Here is a 15904-nt window from a genome sequence, read left to right on the forward strand (position 1 = left end):
GAGTTTGTCGACATCCTCTTGTAAGATGGGCTCAGGTTCAAGCACTGGAGGGAGAGATGTGGACTCGTAGTAGAAAGGCATCTTGACCATTCGGGCCCTCTCTTTTGCCCATTTCACATACGGTTCTCTAGCAATGACGTTCTTCTTGCCAAGCTCCGGACCATTTCTAACAATCTTGTTCCAGGCTTGCCTTACTTTTCTCATCGCTGGGTTGAGTGGATTAACTGTGTTGATGACAAAAGGGGCTAAGTCTTCCTCTTTAGGGGGCCCATTCATCGCGTGTCCAAACTGCCTCATGCACAACACAAGATTGTAATTAATACATCCATATGTGCCTATTAAGGGTACATTCGGAAATCCTCCACATCTGAGAATGATGTTTTGGGTTTCCCACTCCCTTTTATACCACTGGACGGTACTGGACGAGAGTGACGCAAACTTCTGGCACCAAGGGAGATCTTTAGACACGAAGGGACCGGTTGGCGGCATGTGAGTCTTCATCCATATGTGCAATATTGGAGCACAACATAGGAAAGTTCCATCTTTCTTCTTGTGGATTCTAAGTGTTGGCAGCAATTTTGGTAAAACAAAGAGTGTTCACAAGATGTTATGTGTGATGTCTTAACATGAGATATCCTATGTACCTGCTGGAGTTAAAGAAGATATGCAAGCAGGATTGTTTCATAATGCCACATATAAAGACAAGGCTTCTGATATTAGGTGTACCTGCTGGAGCTTATATGGAAGACATATGCTGTAGGATTGTTTCAGTTGACATACTCATTGTCATGGTAACTGATATGGCTGTACCTGCTATAAAAGGAAACTGGATTATGCAGGATTTTTCCAGATGTCAGACCCGATGTCATGACATCCTGTACACAGAACATTCAGTATGAATGTCTGGTGTTTTGTGATTGCACAATTGGTGGCAATCATTGGTTGATTGAAGATATGGCTAGATGGCGCAATCTATCAGGGATATCAACCAGATTTGTTTATTTTCCAAGGAGATCTTTACAGCTGATATGAAAAGATTTAATTGGAAAATATATTTAGGGTTTTCAAGCTGTCCAATGTTTTTATAAAAAGGGACTTAGAAAACCTGATTGTACACACAACCAATAATGAGCGATATTTAGAGAGAGAGCTAGGGTTTGTGTCTGTAGGTCATTCAAGTCATCCATAGATGATTGAATTGGACTGATTTGTCTTCTTGATCAAAGCTTTGAAGCAAGTTCAAGAGTGTGTCTTCTTGATTGAAACTGTGAAGTAAAATCAAGAATATTGTAATTGAAAAGTATTTTCTTTTCACAAGGGATTGTTGTTTAAGATCACAGGTTTGTGATTGTAAGGGAAGTGAGTGGGTTCTCATATCTAAGAGTGCTTAGGTAGAAATTGCACGGGTAGAGATTAGGTGAGAAAGACTGTAACTTGGTGAAGTGTACGGATAGTCTTTGAACTAGTTCTATTTTAGTGGATTTCCTTCCTGGCTTGGTAGCCCCCAAACGTAAGTGAGTTGCACTGAACTGGGTTAACAATTGCTTGTGTGATTTGCTTTTCAATTCTGTTTATTTATCCATTGTGTATTAACAGATATCAGTATCGTGATATTACCTTCGACATCTTATATCTGATACCAGAATTTTAATTGGTATCAGAGCAGGCATCCTGCTCTGGTTCTGGGTGAGATCTAGGGGCAATACTTTCTGGTACAATGGAGAGAGATAGAGGATCTGTTCATAGGCCACCAATTTTGGATGGTTCTAACTATGACTATTGGAAACCGAGAATGGTAGCGTTTCTGAAATCCCTTGATAACAAGGCTTGGAAAGCTGTGCTAACAGGTTGGGTGCATCCTGTCATTACTAAAGAAGGAGAAGTCACCACTGAGAAGAAGCCTGAAGAACAATGGTCCAAGGAGGAGGATATCTTGCTCTTGGAAACTCTAAAGCTCTGAATGCCATATTCAATGGAGTGGACAAGAATATTTTCAAGCTGATAAATAACTGCAAAATAGCCAAAGAGGCTTGGGACACTCTCAAGATCACTCATGAAGGCACATCTAGGGTAAAGATGTCTAGACTTCAGCTGCTCACCTCCAAGTTTGAAAACTTAAGAATGAAAGAAGATGAAAATATTCATGAATTTTACATGAGGATTCTTGAAATTGCCAATGCCTCTGGAGCCTTGAGCGAGAAGATGTCAGATGAAAAACTGGTAAGAAAGATATTAAGATCACTCCCCAAGAGATTTGCTATGAAAGTCACAGCCATAGAAGAATCTCAAGATATCTCAAATATGAGAGTGGATGAGCTGATTGGGTCCCTCCAAACATTTGAGATGGGAATATGTGATGGAGCTGAAAAGAGGGCCAAGAGCATAGCATTTGTGTCAAACACCGAAGAGGAAGATGAGGTAGGTGGTCACGACATTAATGAAGACCTGGCAAATGAGATAGCAATGTTGGGAAGACAGTTCAACAGACTAATGAAAAAGGTAGATGTCAGAGCTAAGGGCAATGTCAAAAACATCACATCTGACATCAATAAATCCAACAACTTTGGTAAGACCACAAAGTCTGAAGAAAAGCCCAAAGAAGTTCAGTGCTATGAGTGTAATGGGTATGGTCATATTAAAACTGAATGTGGGACCTACCTCAGGAAACAAAAGAGGAGTCTTGTAGCCTCTTGGTCTGATGGAAGTGAAACTAAAGAAGCTACAAGTCATGCAAATGCTTTGACAGGAAGATGGGGGTCTGAGGAAGAGTCAATTGATGATGAAAGATCCTTTGAAGAGCTGAACACTACCTACAAAGAGTGGTGCCATATAAGGGCAGGATTGTGCAAACAAGTTTAAAGACAGGAGGAAGTGATAACTCAGCTGAAAAATGAGAAGAAAGAGTATATGGAAACCATCTCAAAATTGGAAACTGAGGCTGTATTCTTGAATTCCAAACTAGATGAGATGACTAAGTATGTAAAAATGCTTAACAATGGATCTGCCACCCTAGACAAGATTCTCCAGACTGGGCAAATAACTGGAAACAAATCTGGCATTGGATTCAAGGGTGAGTGCAGTTGCAAATCAAAATCCAAACCTAAGAGCAGTCATGGTAGAAGCAAATCTGAGATGTCACATCAGATGTCACAACAGCAGAAAGGGAACCATCAAAGATGGAAATGCCAATATTGTGGAAAATTTGGCCACCTGAAGCCCTTCTGTTATAAGCTATATGGCTATCCTGGTCCGGTTCAGTCTCAACACCAATCTAGGTCCAAACATCACAAGACTGTCAGCAGAAAGCAATGGGCTCTTAAGACAAAGGTCACAAGTCTAATAGCCCACACTTCCCTCAGAGTCTCAGCCAAAGAAGATTGGTATTTTGACAGTGGTTACTCCAGACATATGACTGGGAACAAAAACCTGTTGACTGAACTTCATCCTCATGCCATGAGCTATGTTACTTTTGGTGATGGTGCAAAAGGGGAAATCAAGGGAATGGGTAGGCTAGATTGCCTCGGAGTTCCTGACCTTGATGATGTTCTACTTGTTAAGGGATTAACTGCTAATCTCATAAGCATCAGTCAACTATGTGACTAAGGTCTGAATGTAAACTTCACAAAAACTGAATGTCTGATTACTAACAAAGAAAATAAAGTAATCATGAAGGGAGTTAGGTCCAAAGACAACTGCTACATGTGGAGCTCTCAAGAAACTGGATACTCTTCAATGTGTACCTTAGCCAAAGAAGAAGAAGTGAAGATATGGCATCAAAGATTGGGCCATCTGCACCTGAAAGGTATGAAGAGAATCATATCAGTAGAAGCAGTTAGAGGGATTCCCAACTTAAAGATTGATGAGGAAAAAATTTGTGGAGAATGTCAGATTGGAAAACAGACAAGGATGTCACACCAGAAGCTCAGACATGACACAACTACCAAAGTCCTGGAACTACTTCATATGGACTTAATGGGACCCATGCAGGTAGAAAGCCTTGGTGGTAAGAAATATGCATATGTGATGGTGGATGATTTCTCCAGATACACCTGGATAAATTTTATAAGAGAAAAATCTTATGTGTTTGAAGTCTTTAAGGAGCTGTGTCTGAAGCTTCAAAGGGAAAAAGGAAGTCCTGTTATCAAAATTAGAAGTGATCATGGAAAGGAGTTTGAGAACAACAAATTTGCTGAATTTTGTTCTTCAGAAGGAATTCATCATGAGTTCTCATCCCCCATCACTCCCCAGCAAAATGGTGTGGTGGAAAGGAAAGATAGGACTCTGCAAGAATCAGCCAGAGCTATGATTCATGCTAAGAAGTTACCCTATCATTTTTGGGCTGAAGCCATGAACACAGCCTGCTATGTCCATAACAGAGTGACATTAAAGAAAGGGACTCCCACAACTCTCTATGAAGTCTGGAAAGGAATAAAACCTACAGTAAAACACTTCCATGTATTTGGTAGCAAATGCTATATCTTAGCTGATCATGAGCAAAGAAGGAAGATGGATCCCAAAAGTGATGAAGGAATATTTTTGGGCTATTCAACAAACAGCAGAGCCTACAGGGTCTTCAATTCCAGAACTAATGTGTTGATGGAATCCATTAATGTAGTGGTTGATGATCAACAGACTGATGTCACAGACGATGTCGAGACATCTCTGAATGATTCTCCAGCTGACTCCTCAGACAAGAATAAGGAAGAAGAACCACCTCAAACTGAACCTGAAGATGACAAAATCAACAAGGGACCCTCTATCAGAATTCAGAAGGATCATCCCAAAGACCTTATCATAGGAGACCCAGATAAAGGAGTCACTACTAGATCAAGAGAAGTAATCTCACATGGCTGCTTTGTGTCAAAGATTGAGCCCAGAAATATCAAGGAAGCCTTGACTGATGAGTTCTGGATCAATGCCATGCAAGAAGAACTTGGTCAATTCAAAAGGAATGAAGTATGGGAATTGGTTCCTAGACCTGAAGGAGTAAATGTCATAGGTACAAAGTGGGTATACAAGAACAAATCTGATGAACAAGGGGTTGTTACTAAAAACAAAGCTAGATTGGTAGCCCAAGGATATACTCAAGTAGAAGGAATTGACTTTGATGAAAATTTTGCTCCTGTAGCTCGCCTTGAGTCCATTAGATTACTGCTTGGAGTGGCATGTATTCTGAAATTCAAACTGTTTCAGATGGATGTGAAAAGTGCCTTTCTAAATGGCTACCTAAATGAAGAAGTATATGTTGAACAGCCTAAAGGCTTCACAGATCCAAACCTTCCTAAACATGTGTACAGATTGAAGAAAGCCCTCTATGGGTTAAAACAAGCTCCCAGGGCTTGGTATGAGAGGCTCACAGTATTCCTCACTGATAATGGATACAGGAAAGGAGGTATTGACAAAACTCTATTTGTGAAGAATGAAGGAGGGAAGCTCATGGTGGCACAAATATATGTAGATGACATAGTATTTGGTGGAATGTCAGAGCAGATGGTTGAACACTTTGTTAGACAAATGCAATCTGAATTTGAGATGAGCCTTGTTGGAGAACTGACTTACTTTCTTGGGCTACAAGTCAAACAGATGGAAGACTCTATCTTCTTATCTCAAAGCAAGTATGCCAAGAACATTGTGAAGAAGTTTGGCATGGAGAATGCAAGTCATAAAAGAACTCCTGCTCCTACACATGCAAAAATCTCCAAAGATGAAAATGGTGTCAGTGTAGATCAAAGTCTATACAGAAGCATGATAGGGAGTCTGCTATATCTCACAGCAAGCAGACCTGACATTGAATTTGCTGTTGGTGTGTGTGCTAGATATCAAGCTGAACCAAAAGTCAGTCACATAAACCAAGTAAAGAGAATACTGAATTATGTCAATGGCACCAGTGACTATGGGATGCTATATACTCATGGATCTGGATCTATGTTGACTGGATACTATGATGCAGACTAGGCTGGAAGTGCTGATGATAGGAAGAGCACATCAGGAGGATGCTTCTTCTTAGGGAACAATCTGATTTCATGGTTCAGTAAGAAACAGAACTGTGTATCTCTATCCACTGCTGAAGCTGAGTACATAGCAGCGGAAAGTAGTTGTTCTCAACTAGTCTGGATGAAACAAATATTGTCTGAATATAATGTCACACAAGAAGTCATGACATTATACTTTGATAACCTGAGTGCTATAAATATTTCCAAGAATCCTATTCAGCACAGTAGGACTAAGCACATAAATATCAGGCATCACTTCATCAGAGAACTTGTGGAAGAAAAGATCATAGCACTGGAGCATGTTCCTACAGAGAGGCAACTAGCTGACATATTCACAAAAGCCTTGGATGCCAATCAATTTGAATGTTTAAGAAGAAAATTGGGGATCTGTGTGTATGAGAATCTATAGCAATCAAAGGATTCTGGGGATAGTTCTCACAAAAAGAGTATGGAGTTTTGTGAGGTATGGTATAGCGAGAGATGTGATTGGTGTAAAGATTCTATGAGATTTATTTACCTTTGGTCAATTTTGACTAAAAAGGGGGAGAAGTATATGGAGCTGGGTGAAGCTGGGTACTGGCTGAGATGGCTGAACAGAAGTACAACTATTATTGGAAGAGGTGCACAGGTGCTGATGAAGAGGTGCACAGGTGCTGATGTTATAGCAGATGTCAGTGTGACATTCTGGCTGGTACAGGTGCTGGAGTTATAGTAGCTGTTTTTGGTGAATGCACAGTTTTAGGGGGAGAAGAAGTACCCTGGTGCATTGTGCATTTGTGTGTCTTACTAGTTGCATCCATAACTAGTAATTCTGTTGATTGTTGCACAGTTTTAGGGGGAGGAGAAGTACCCTTGTGCATGTGTGTGTTACTAGTAGCCATAGCTAGTAATTGTTTTGCTTCTGCTGCTGATTAAACTACTATTTAGTGGTTTAACTGCTGATAGTTTGCCTTGTGAACAAAAAGGACAGATATATGTTTTAGCCAAAATTTGCCAAAGGGGGAGTTTGTTGATTCTAAGTGTTGGCAGTGATTTTGGTAAAACAAAGAGTGTTCACAAGATGTTATGTGTGATGTCTTAACATGAGATATCCTATGTACCTGCTGGAGTTAAAGAAGATATGCAAGCAGGATTGTTTCAGAATGCCACATATAAAGATAAGGCTTCTGATATTGGGTGTACCTGCTGGAGCTTATATGGAAGACATATGCTGCAGGATTGTTTCAGTTGACATACTCATTGTCATGGTAACTGATATGGTTGTACCTGCTATAAAAGGAAACTGGATTATGCAGGATTTTTCCAGATGTCAGACCCGATGTCATGACATCCTGTACACAGAACATTCAGTATGAATGTCTGGTGTATTGTGATTGCACAATTGGTGGCAATCATTGGTTGATTGAAGATATGGCTAGCTAGCGCAATCTATCAGGGATATCAACCAGATTTGTTTATTTACCAAGGAGATCTTTACAGCTGATATGAAAAGATTTAATTGGAAAATATATTTAGGGTTTTAAAGTTGTCCAATGTTTCTATAAAAAGGGACTTAGAAAACCTGATTGTACACACAACCAATACTGAGCGATATTTAGAGAGAGAGCTAGGGTTTGTGTCTGTAGTTCATTCAAGTCATCCATAGATGATTGAATTGGACTGATTTGTCTTCTTGATCAAAGCTTTGAAGCAAGATCAAGAGTGTGTCTTCTTGATTGAAACTGTGAAGTAAAATCAAGAATATTGTAATTGAAAAGTATTTTCTTTTCACAAGGGATTGTTGTTTAAGATCACGGGTTTGTGATTGTAAGGGAAGTGAGTGGGTTCTCATATCTAAAAGTGCTTAGGTAGAAATTGCACGGGTAGAGATTAGGTGAGAAAGACTGTAACTTGGTGAAGTGTACGGATAGTCTTTGAACTAATTCTATTTTAGTGGATTTCCTTCCTGGCTTGGTAGCCCCCAAACGTAGGTGAGTTGCACCGAACTGGGTTAACAATTGCTTGTATGATTTGCTTTTCAATTCTATTTATTTATCCATTGTGTATTAACAGATATCAGTGTCGTGACATTACCTTCGACATCTTATACCTGATACCAGAATTTCACTTCTCATGGTGAGTGTGGAAAGTATGGTAGAAGTCGGCCAAGAGAAATGACACTGGGTTACCGGACAAGAAGATGTTCACCGCAGCCTGATCTATGAAGTTGTCGATATTTGGGAATAGAACGATCCCATAGATCAACAATGCTAACACTGCTATGCAAGAATCCCACTTCTTTTCTTTGGCGAACCTCCACGCATGACCTTCCAAGAATTTTCTGGCGAATCCTTTGTCAGTTCCCTTCGGAGCCCAACTGGCTGCCAATTCACCTACCTCGATCCCTAACACAGATGCTAGCTTGGGCATGGAAAAGTCTTCTTCGATCTTGGGGAACGGATTATGATCTTTGATGGAGCGGTTCAGAAGCCTTTCAAATTCCTCCAATGTGGGAGCTATCTGGAAGTCAGGAAAGGTGAAACAACGCATCGGGATATCATAGTACTGAGCCAAGGTAGTGAGGGCCACGTAGTCCACACTCTCGTTCACCAAGTCCAGAATGTTCCCATAGGCCGCTTAGCATTTGTACTTGACAGGGGCTATCTTGGAGCTCAGGGCTTTCAAGCTATCCAATCTGGGTTCCTTGTACCTGAAGGAGAATGTACTTTTTCTGAGGAGGGAATTCATGATTGCTTTGCAAAGTCCTCGTAGTTTCTTACAATAAACATCAGATACTAAGAGCCTTGATTTTATTGTCTATGCACATGATGCATGAGTATATGAATGCATGAGTGATTTGGTTCATAAGCATGGCCTTCACAAGTTGTACACGCAAACAGGTTCAGGATCAAAGTCTCAAAATACGGATGGAGGGCAACACTGATTGCTTTCCTCAATTAGGATCTCACCGTCGAAGTCTAGGGTTAGATAGGGACCCCAAAATCATTGATTCATTTGGCTGTTTGACGCTTACGAAAAAAGCTTACCGGTCGTCAAATCCCTCAAATGAGCCTCTTCTGGGTGAGATCTTCGTACCGACCCACACGAGAAAAGCTTCTCGGGCCCCCGAACTACGCGACCATCGACATCGGGTTCTAGACAAGGGTCTCAAAGTCATGGACTTCCTTGACTGTTTGCCGCTTACAGCAAAAGCTTGTCGGTCGTCAACTCCATCAAGAAAATCTGTTTTGAGTGAGATCTTCGTACCGACCCATACGAGAAAAGCTTCTCGGGGACCCGTACTACGCGACCATCAATCTTAATAGGTCATAGGTTTAATGTTCTACAAAGGTCTTTAGGGTCATGGATCCTAATGAAGACATTGATCGCTTACGCCAAAAGCTTGACGGTCGTCAACGTTTCCAAAAGAATCTACTCTAAGCGAGGTTCTCGTATCGACCCTTACGAGAAAAGCTTCTCGGTGGACCATACTACTCAACCTCTACTATCTCAAGTTTTTCACTCTAGACTCGGGTGGAGAGTCTTTCCCACAAGGTTACTTGCAATCAAAGTGCCATCCATCGATATCATAGAACCAAGGAACTATGTAATATATTACAAAATTTAAAGCAAAAGGCGATAAATAAACAAGCAATATCAAAAGGATAAGCATACACACATGCAAGTAAATAACCTAAATTAGGCTTGACTTGCTTATGGAGGTATCCCCAGCAGAGTCGCCAGCTGTCGCTACGCGAAAAATACAGAGTCGCCATCGGTTTTTATTTATTCCAAAGTGTAACACCTCAAAATTTGCCCTCCTCTTCTTGAGACTAGTTTGGGACATTGCATTTCATGTTTTAGGGCATTAGGAATTGCATTTTGCATCTCATATGAAAATGAGAAGGTCATCCTCCAAAGTCTTTTCAAAAGATGGGGAAGTTAGGTGATTCAAGCCTAAGGGTCTCTATGAATTGATCATCAACCATCTGAGGGTATGGGCTCCAATTGGGGTTTCTTGATTCTTCAAAGGTCTTGAGTATCATCTTATCTGCAAGGATATATCACCATCATCATGGTTCTATCATCATCAAGGGTTTCAGAGTTCATCCTCAAGTTCCTCTGGATTAGGGTTGTGACCTCTGGTCAACCTTAATCAATGCAGTTCTTCCAACTAGGGTTTCTCAAAGAGATGAGGTATTTTCTTGGGATGAGGATCACATGATTATTATAAGGATCTTACCTGAGCTATGGTTTCATTTTGAAGCAACTTCACCAAGTGGTAGAGGCTCAAGTTGATCAAGACATTTCAAGGTCATCTGAGGACCAAAAGTCAACTGTGCAGTCAACTGAGGGTTATGAGGTGGGGAGATGAGTTGAGACACCTCAATCATGTCCAAATGGGGTCTATTCATCATTCTAAACGTCCATCTTGAAGATTCAAAGGTCATGGCAAGAGTTACTAAAAATGGAAAATGACCTATAATTCAAAGTTTCCAAATTTGGCAAGTTTTTGGTCCATTTTCAACTTGACTTTTCAATATTAAAGAAGTTTCAAATGGATTTTTGGTGAACGTAAAAGTTGTAGATCTTTGTCTCCCCTTTCCAAAAAGTCCTAATTCATGTCCATATGATGAATGGTTGAGGAGTTACGGTCATTTGATCACAAAGTGTGCATGGAAATTCAAAATGGCATAACTTTTGATATAATGCTTCAAATTGGTTCATTCTTTTTGCAAAGTGCTTCTCATGTTCAAGGCATTTCAAAATGACATCATTTGACTCAATTGTGCAAACTAAGCCTCAAGGAATCATGGTCAAAAGTCACATTATTTCACATTTGTTCTAAGGATGATATCATGCTACAAATCAAAATTCACAAAGAACCAAGGCAAGGCTTCACTTCAGCCTTCTTCATAGACCATATTTGAGTAAAAATGAGCCCTTGCCATGCATGAGAGAGGCGTGTATGTTCCTTGTTTCACACATGTTCAAAATGAAGCAAATCTTCAACATTCATTCTTGGCTTAAGATGCAAGCAAAACAAACTTCAAATCCTGGCCCTTGGTTGCTCTTGAGTGGATTAAAATCCTAGCATGGGGTTGAGCACGTGCATTATGGCCATGGGAACTCAATTTGCATTTTTGCAATTTGCATAACAACTCACTAATCATGTTTAGTAAATGGCTAAAGTGATTATTAGTGTTGTTAGCAAGAAGTATAAGTAGGGAAACCCTAATCACAAGCCTCAGAACTGCATTTTCAGATCTAGAATTCAAGAAAACTCTCTCAAACTTTCTCTCTTCGAATTTGCATTTTCTTCACACAAATCTCAAAGATTATTACAGATTCTAGATCCTCACACTTCACTGATCAAGAATCACCCACCGTTTGGTGTTGTTTCTCAAGAAGTCGAGCAGTTCAAGTGCATTATCATGATGATCGGATTTGGAAATTGAGGCACATTCAAGAGGTTTCAGCCATTTCTTTTTGCATAAAGCTTCAAAGGAAGTTCAAAGGAGTTGATCTGGAGCAACTGAGCTCGTGAGATCGTGATTCCAGAGATCTCCAGTTCCAGGTGACTCCATTTTCACTCTTTTTGTTGTTGCTGTTTTTAGGTTATAGAATAGAAGATCTTGCTGCGTAGGTCATGAATATGTGGCTAGAATTGAGATTGAGTGAATATTAAGGATTTCATTGTGACTGGAAGTTTGGATCTGAAAACTTCTCCTCTTCGAATTGCAAAACCTAGGAAGAATTAGGAGAATCTAATATGATTTTTGGAATCAGCGTGGAAATCTGAGTGGAATGACACTGGTCTGATGAATTTCTGGAAAATTTTAGGGTGGCGCCACCGTGGGAGCCACCGGGAACTCTCCAGGGAAGACGACCGGAGCGGAGCTCCGGCGTTTGTGTTATGACTAGGGTTTTGCTGAGTGTGCGCCATGTGGTTCAATGCGTGGGAAGTTGATTGGATGAGATTTGTTTGACTAAGGACACGCAGGCGTTGAATGCTGACTGGGGTGGGTGACTCAATTAGTGAAACGGTGCATTTCACTAGTTTGAATATGGACCATTGATCTCAGATGCGCGCCAGATCCAGTGGTCTATGTTTTTCCTGATTTAATTCAAATAATTTGTTTCCCTCATTTTTCTATTTTATATTGCAATTATTTTGGTCATTTTGTTTAATTCATAAAAAATCCAAAAATTGTCCAATCGAATCCCAATTTTTTTTCATAGTTTTGTATTTGTGTCTAGTTTTTTATGGTGTTAAATTCAAGAATGTTTGATGTCTGGATCTTTATGTGTGAATTTTTGAATCAATATTGTGCCAAATTGACCTAGTGCATTCAATGCATTGTGAAATCCTCAATGTTGAACCTTTTGATCCACTCTTTTGCATACATGACATTCATACTTGGCATGAATTATTGGTCACTAGTTTGGATTTTTTCTCACATGTTATCATCATTTTTGACACATAGAGAAAAATATGACAATTTGTGTCACATTTTTGACATTGAATTGGTGCATTTTTGTTCACATAGCATTTACATCATTCCGGACTTAATCTTTTGCATATTGAACATTCATGGCATAAGGAACTTATACAAAAAAATCCCAAAGTCATTGCATGCATTTCTGATTTGATATGAATTTTCTAAGTTGGAAGTTCATTTTGTGCTTATTTTTGGTCATTACATTGCATAGGCAAGTTGAGATACTTGATCATTGATTTGATGTTGGTCCTTTTGAGGACATTGAAGGGAGTGTTTGAATGTGTGATGTGCAAAAGGATGGGTCCTGGATTGGTCATTTGGTTAGGTTTTGAATCTTGTCTTTGTACTAGGGTTTTGACCCAATTTTAGGGTTTGCTATTGGTCCATTCTTTGACCTTGTTTAGGGTCTTCTTTGTAGTGTGAGCCTTTGCCTCTTTTGCATTGGTTTGGTCCCTGATTTGTGAGTCTTGAGTCATTAGATTGGTGCATTCATTCAAGTCATACATTATTTGGTGCTTATTTGAAGGTTGGGAACACAAGTGAATCCTCAAGGAGACTTATAAGGTATTGAGGGGATGGAGGTTCTTATTGGTATGAGATGAATTGATGGGCTTCTAAGTTGGATTTGTGACTCATTAGAGATTTTTTAGAAGCATGATCCTACTGACTTGTGAACTTTGGAATGGTTTGAGGCATGTGGTGACTTGTTGAAGTGATTTAAGCCTATTTTGGAGCTTTTGAAGTAATTGAATGGTATTTGAAGTATGGTGGATCTTTGGCCTTGGTGGTTGATGTTTAGGGGTTCATATGGTTCTGTTTGGGGCTTGTGATCGTTGGATGGAGTTTGTTTGGGGTTCTCATATCTTTTGGAGGCTTTAAGAAGTGTTTGAAGAGGTATGAAGCCATTGTGAGCAAGTTTTGAGTGCAAGCTTGTTCTACTTGAGTTTTCAAGGGGTTTATGGTTGATTTTGGATCATTGAAGTTTGGATTATTGGATGGTCATTTGAAGGACCCTACTTCTAACTTGGGGTGATCTTAATTCCATTCATCTCATGCCATTGTTTGTTTATGCTTTGTTGTGTTGATTGGATGTACATAAACTAACTTTGTCTCTTGTTTCAGGTTTGGATATTCATCATTGATGATTGGGTTTGTTCTCATCTTGTGAGATACAAAATGCATTGAGTTCTGACCTATTTTTGTTTTATAGGGTTTTAATTGATGTGGTGAGCTCATGAGCTCATTTGAGTGCTAGGGCACTTATGCATTGAATTGTGTAACTGTTAGAGGGTTTCACTGCTTGTCTTCTGGTTTTATGACTGAAGTACTAACTGTTTAGTCTTTGTACAGGTACCTTAGTTGCTTACTTTCTTTAGCTCTTGCTTGAGCATTGGATTGTGGTTGACACACCACTCAGGTAGTTAGCTTCTTACTTCATGTAGTCTGGAGTCCTGTCACCTTTTTGGCAGGCATTTTGCTGGCAAGTCCTCCTTCAGAGGCTCTGTTTGTGTTTGTTTAAAATTGTGCCCAAAGACCTCCAAGAAGAGGCATGTGTTATATTTAATAAGACCTCCAAGAAAAGAGGAAATTGACGGAAGGTAGGGATCTGTAACCGATTCCCTGTTATTCAGTGTGTCGTTCTTTATGCTCGCACTACGTGCTGATGCTTCTGAACCTGTGCCCCAGATCTTTTGTCCAGAGTCTGTCAAGTGGAAAAGGATCCCACTTTCTGGATCCCCACGCTTTCTGTGTCATGAGCTCACCCTGGCCAGGGTTAAGAGCATGAGGTCTCATCCTCATTTAGACTTTGATCAGCTTCACCCTGACGTTCAATGTTAGTGGTTAAGAGCTACAGATTACCCCTTACAGTTTGGCTTGTTTATCGAGGTTGAGCACTCCCTCTTGACTAAAGCCCACCCATTGTTTGAGCCTCTTGTATGGATATAGTGTGTGATGTTTGTTTACTTGTGTTGGTGTTTATTTGCTTTCCTCTTCTCATCTCCATTTCTGTAGGAGTCGTACGATTAACTTCTGAGGAAAGTTGAACGTATGTAGAGTTTAGACTTGAGTTGACTCGCCTCCAGGATGAGTTAAGTTCTTGTTAGAGACCTCAACTTAGTGATATTGATTTCATGACAACTATTAGGCTCGAGTCTTAGTCTCCCTATTAGTTTGTTGTTTCCCCGGTCCCTGGTTAGGAGAGTGTTTTACCCCTGGTAAGGGGAACTACGTCGCCCTGATTCTCATACCAGATGAGATACGTAGGCAGGAGGTTGAGGGCAATCTCTCCGGGCACCATTTTCTTTGTCTTCGCGTGTGTTCACCCCTTAGTTGTTTTCTTTTATATTTGTGTTGTTTCCTCTTTCCCTCTTCCATTGTTGAGTCTCTGTTTGTTTACCCTTATCCTCAACTTGTGTTTACCGTTTTGTGCCTTTGTTTCTAGCATTTGTTTTCTTTGGTGTGAGTACCCGTTTGTTCAGCGTGTGTGGGTGTTGTATGTTCATACCTTGGGGGATTTCTTCTGTTATTATTCGGGGTTCACTAGTTGGGGTTCACTTTGGTTACCTGTTATCCGTTCGGGGTTCACCTATATTGACTTGGGGGATTTTTTTCCGTTATTACTTGTTATTCACTTAGGGTTCATCTTTGGGGTTCATTTGTGGTGACTGGTTATACATATCGGGAATTTATTCTGGATATTTGGTTACTTTGTTGGGCTTCGTTCTGATAACCTTTTTCTTTGGTGTTTGCTGGTTAGCGTTTGTTATTGTTGGGAGTCGGGTGTAAGTCCATGTATTGGCATTCTGTTTCCTTTTAGGTGTTTCTTTTGACGTCTCAGCGTCCCCTTTTGGTGTCCTGTTTCAGCGTGCGTTAGCCGAGCTACGAGTGCTCTGATTCTCCTCTGGATAGAGAAGATACGTAGGCATAAGATGCGATGTCTTAGCGAGCATGTCTCCTTTCTCCGAACTACGTTGACTCTGATGTTTGTTTCTGACAAACTACGTAGGCCCAGGATGTAACATCCTGCCGAGTCCACTTCCTCCATTTTCTTTCTCTCCCCCACCTGTTTATCGTTCCAGTTTGTGCAGTTTCTTTGAGCAATTTGTTAGCAGCCCTTTCCTTTTCTTTGAGCTATCTTTTGAGCGTGGATCCCGTCGAGTACGGCGGAAGTGAGGGGGTGCTAATCCTTCCCCTTGCGTAACCGACTCCCGTACCTTGTAATCTCTGGTCGTAAGACCGTTCCTTTCCCTTTCTTAGGTTAGTCCTGCGCTCCCTTTCTGTCATAGGATGAATAACGTCGGTGGCGGCTCTGTATTTTCCCCGCCGGTAGTTTTTCGCGTTGTGACAGTTGGCGACTCTGCTGGGAACGTTAGTTGACCTCTTACTGGTCCATTTTCCCTAAGCGAGTCAATCCTAGCGCTCTCTAGC

Source organism: Lathyrus oleraceus, chromosome 3, assembly GCF_024323335.1.
Source record: "Lathyrus oleraceus cultivar Zhongwan6 chromosome 3, CAAS_Psat_ZW6_1.0, whole genome shotgun sequence".
Classification (NCBI taxonomy): Eukaryota; Viridiplantae; Streptophyta; class Magnoliopsida; order Fabales; family Fabaceae; genus Lathyrus; species Lathyrus oleraceus.